The sequence below is a fragment of the Rhipicephalus microplus genome, chromosome 8, assembly GCF_043290135.1.
Source record: "Rhipicephalus microplus isolate Deutch F79 chromosome 8, USDA_Rmic, whole genome shotgun sequence".
Classification (NCBI taxonomy): domain Eukaryota; kingdom Metazoa; phylum Arthropoda; class Arachnida; order Ixodida; family Ixodidae; genus Rhipicephalus; species Rhipicephalus microplus.
The window spans coordinates 58,181,302-58,186,705 of record NC_134707.1 but is presented as its reverse complement, the minus strand read 5'-3'; positions in this window follow the sequence as shown (position 1 = coordinate 58,186,705).

Here is a 5,404-nt window from a genome sequence, read left to right as displayed (position 1 = left end):
CACGTGCGCTACGAGTGGTGCTTCTCGCAAAACAGCATTCAGGGGCCTCGATGCGATTTTCTTGCAAGTTCCTTGCATTCGCCGCACTCTTGAAACCCGACTGTTTAAGGATCCGTGGATAACTCAGTAAACGCGTTCATGCATGTTAGCTTCATGCGTGGGTTATGTGATATACCGTATCCACGTACACACACAAAACGCATAATAAAACACAATTCACAATGCGACTCAGTCTACTTGGAGCTGAAATCAGTCTCGCTGCAGTTTCCGTCCCTTTAAAGAAGGGCAGTTCTTACAATGCAGATCAACTTTTAAGTATAAATGAGAAGCAACAGTGGATTGAAAAGAAGTGTGTGTATGTGGTGTGCTGGGGGTACTTCGAAGTAAATGATCTGGTATGCTACCCTGCACAATGCCCGTAGAGGACAAAGCCCTCATTTATGCACCGTATAGAGGAGCAGGTGGTGCCGCGTAGTGTGTGTGTGTGGAGAGGGGGGGGAGTGAAGGACATGGAAGTAAGCGAGGCAGCAGAATGTTCGAGAAGGACAGCAGTGCAGGGAGATATTGAAAACTTGATTCGTTTGATTGATTTTTTTTATCGATTCATGTCGGCACAAGACGTTCCAGGATTTTTTTTTTTTTTTTTGACAGAGTATACGCCCCTGGAGGCGGAAATGTTGTAGGCCCGTGTGCTCAGATTTGGGTGCACGTTAAAGAACCCCAGGAGGTCGAAATTTCCGGAGCCCTCCACTACGGCGTCTCTCATAATCATATGGTGGTTTTGGGACGTTAAACGCCACATATAAATCAATCAGAGTATACGCCCCCTCCCCCTTCTTGATTGAGCCCGACTATGCCCGCGTCTATATGTATGTTTTCCTTAAAACTGACTGCCACAGGGTTTTCGTGGCTTGTATAGCTGCGACGACGTGCGATGTGTAAATCAGGGCTTGTTGCTGAGCAACTTGGATCACACATAAGGAGAAAAAACAAACAAACGGGAAAGCAGATTTCTGTCAGTATAAACAGTTGGAAGTTGGCGCCTCTGTCTTACTTGGTGGATGAGTGGCTATAGCTCGTTTGCTGACCTGAAAGTCGTGGGTTCGATTCCGGACGTGGGTGTCATCATCATCATCATCATCATCATCATCATCATTTGTTTTCCCTTAAGGGCCCCTGACGGGGTATTACATAGGGGGGGGGGGGGGTCGAACAAGGACACACAAAGGCAATTACAGACCAAGAACAAGAAGGCCCAGTGGTATAGTCCGCGTGGTGTGTGACGTCAGCGCACGTTAAAATGACATCAGACGGTCGAAATTCCCGGAGCCCTCCACTACGGCGTCTCGCATAATTATATCGTTCTCTTGGGACGCAAACCTCCACTGATTATTATTGGTTGGCGCCCGTGTCTGTCAGTTCATGTCCTCGCTTCGCCGACGCCCTGCCCCTGCGCGGCGGTCTAGTGGCTAAGGTACTCGGCTGCTGACCCGCAGGTCGCAGGATCGAATCCCGGCTACGGCGGCTGCATTTCCGATGGAGGCGGAAATGTTGTAGGCCCGTGTACTCAGATTTGGGTGCACGTTAAAGAACCCCAGGTGGTCGAAATTTCCGGAGCCCTCTACTACGGCGTCTCTCATAATCACGTGGTGGTTGTGTGACGTTAAGCCCCACATATCAATGAACCAATCAATCAATCAATCAATCGCCAACGTCCTTTTTGGCCTTACTTTCTTACTTAAAGACGTGTTCACTTCTCAAAGGTTACTTCTGGCAGCGGATGGAGAGTTAACTGATTTAAAACGCACACATCTGAATGGTATGTCGTTTATTGCGATTGCTTTATGAAAGAAGTGCTTCACGGTGTGCAGACATAGTCAGTACTTTTTTTTTTTTTAGCACGGACTTCATCCCCGATAAGTAGCTTCGCTACTCGCACATCTCGGTAGACTGTCACTAGTCGTATATCTTGGCGGGCTACTTTGTATACACCTTTTCGGGAGGTTCAAACTGCGCAAAAAAGAAAATTACTACTGGTGGAAGGAACGAGCGAGCTCCCGCACCGTAAATTTCCAGTTCGTCGCGAAAGGGCAGGTGACGCTTTTACGACAACCAGAGCAACCTTTTCTTGACGCCCGTTGGCTTATAACCTAGAAAATGCGGTACGCAGAAGTCGAGCGCAATGTTCCAGCCGTATATCTCCGCGACTGTATATATAACACGAGTCGGCCACTACTCGGACTATATGTGGAGCACGCTTCTAGTCAAAGATTCCTTTTTCTGGACGGCCACCGTCCGAGTCCCAATCAGAGCATGAAGCGTCCGGTAGAAATGGCCGCTAGGCTTTTTATTTCTCCCTCCCCGACTCTCCTTCTATTCGTGTTCGCGCTAGGCGTACGCCTAGCGTCGCGTTTTGTTGCTTTATAAAGGTGCTTGCATCTCACTCACTCACTTTCCGCGCTGTGTTAGGGCGCCTTGGTGAAAACGTCGGGGTCGGTGTGGTGCGTGCGTCGTTATTTGCTCCATATATCGACGCTCGCGCTGCGCCACCAAGCGTGAACAGAAGCTACCGCGCTAATATGGCGCATTGTCTTCAGTGATCTGTGTTTTGGAGGACCAAATAAAAGTTTATCCAATCCAATCCAATCGAAAGCGCCAACGTCGACGTGCAGACGCGCTCCCCGTTTTGTGGTTTCGCCCGGCAAGCTTATACAGTACTCGGGAAGTAGAACTGAACGTTTCAAACGAGCGGGAAAGGGGCTCGGAATTTCAACGCGATAGCGTTGAAGAGCTCGTTGCGCGGAGGTTCCGGCCTCGGCGTCGGTGTCGTTGGTTGTGAACGTAAAATAAGCGCTGTCCATAAGTGAAACTTGAGATAGATTCAAACAGATAAATAATAATAAACTTTGACTCGAGTGTGTTTGTCATCCGTCCCTTCTGCATGGCGACAGGTGTTGCACAACGGGATCATGTTATTATTAGGAACAGACTTCGAAACAAAAAAAAAACATTTCACAAATGACATGTAGTGGGGGGGGATCTTCCTTAATGCATGTAATGTCGTTTGGCAGAAGCGTTGAATTCGAGACATGTGCATTGCAGTACGGGTAAGGGATTTACTCGAAAAGGCCGACCCTGTACAAAGCACTCAGATATATTTAATTTCCTGCAGCAGAAAAAAATGACAGCACATCTACGGAGTGAATGATGGAGAGTGGGGCGAAGCATCCGTCCGTCCATTCGTTCGTGCTTCCGTCCGTCCATGCGCGCGTCTGTTTGACCGTCCGTGCATCCATCCGCTCATCCGTGCGTGCGTCTGTTCGTGCGTCCGTCCCTGCGTTCGTCCATGCATCCGCCCCTACGTCGGTCTATGCGTCCATCCGTCCGTGCAGCCATCCGTGCGTCCGTCCATGCATCTATCTGTTTGTCCGTTCGTCCATCTAGTCAATACTCCGAGTACCACCATCCCGCATCTTTTCATCATATGCGCCGCATACGTCGAAGAGGTAGTCGAAGAGCACCGTTATTCAGCGGACATTCCAAGGACTAAACGAGAGGTGGCACACGCACACTTTCTTAGGCTTACGCTTCGTGTCTACTTCCCACCTTTAACCACTTCGAGTTCATGGTATATACTAGTTCACTGTATTCATGGCACTGTGGCCCAACGCTCACTAAACCTTTCTGAAACCAAGGAGGTTACGCCCAGCGAGTGTAACGTAGCAACCCTTTCTTGTCAGATAGGGCTCAATGTACATGCCAATGGCTGCTAATAGGGAATGAGAGACAGGAGAATTCGGCTTTATGTTAACGCTCACGCTGCGAATTTTTTATTGTTCAACAACGCACAGGAGAAATCTCCCACCGGCGCCACCTTACAGGTCAAAGCGTAAGACATGTTACGCACTAATACGAGAGACGAACGGGTGCCGCCTTAAGGAGCTTTGCCCCTCAGAAGCATAAGTGAAGTAAGCCTTCTGCGGCGTAGTCAAGGGTGTAGCCTTACGGATGCATATTATGGGCCCTTCGCTGATTGGCAATAAGAAGGACTCCGTGTAGGCCATGGTCACCTCGACACTGTGCTTGCAGTAGGCAGTATATGATAGTTTTAAGCGACTATCATTACGTGCACAGGCGCTCCTTTCCTTGCTGCCCGGCTCTGGTGTCCACCGGCAACTGAAGCAAAGCTGGCTACAGACTATTTTACCTAAGACTAATAGGCGCCACCATATTAAGCTGCTATGCTGATGCTATTATGTTTTTGTGCCTTGCGACGTGAATTCATAACACATGAGCATCTTATGCACCAGACCAACCGTGTTATGCGTTCGCGTCTACCACAGCACTGTCAGTTTTGTCGGTAAAGTTGCGAAGGACTAAGTTTTGATTGGTATGTGGGGTTTAGCGTCCCAAAACCACCAGATGATTATGAGAGACGCCGTAGTGGAGGGCTCCGGAAATTTAGAGCACCTGCGGCTCTTTAACGTGCATTCAAGTCTGAGCACGAGGGCCTACAGCATTTCCGCCTCCATCGAAAATGCAGCCACCGCAGCCGGGATTCGATCCCGCAACCTCCAGGTCCGCAGCCGAGTAGCTTAGTCATTATACCAACGCGGCAGGGGAAGCACTAAGGTCAACAGCCCGATATGGCGGGACTGAAACCCATGCATAAAATAGTCTATTTTGAACAAGAGTGTTTTGAGGGTACAACTTTTGTTTTGTACATGACGGTGACTGGAGACTTTTAACAAGGACTGCGGCAATATTTCTAACTGTAGAATGATTTGTAGAGCTATAATTTAAACTGGCGACACAACCTGAATTCATATATAGTAATGATCTATTCGCCGCTAAATCTCATGGTACCCATATAAAGCCATATATACTCATGTATGGATAATTTTGTATTAAGCCATATATAAGCTTTGTCGTGTGTGTCTTTATGGGTAAACCAGGAATTTGGCATATCAGGCTTTATAAGGCTCATATATGACTACATCAGGCATAGGGCATGTCCGGCCATTTGAGACCCATATATGGGGCCATTGATATATAGCCCAATATGCCCAATTCTTGATGTAGTCATATATAGGGTTTACGTAGGTTCATATATCTGATTTTCGTAAGGGTACTGAGACGGCGGTGCCAACAGGGCCCGATTACGTTATGGCGTTCTAGTCTAGAAAGCGAAACTCAAACGCCCTATAACTTATACAAACACACATGGGAGGTCGTAGCGTATCGATATTGTTGCGTTCACACCGTGCATGACACCACCGATGCGGACAGAATTATAGAACTAATCCAGCTGCGTGATTGGGCAAGTTGATGATTCGCGATCGCTGGTGCTTTCTCAAGCTGTCGTCCTCGTCTTTTTCCGCAAAATACTTTGATTCGGGATTCT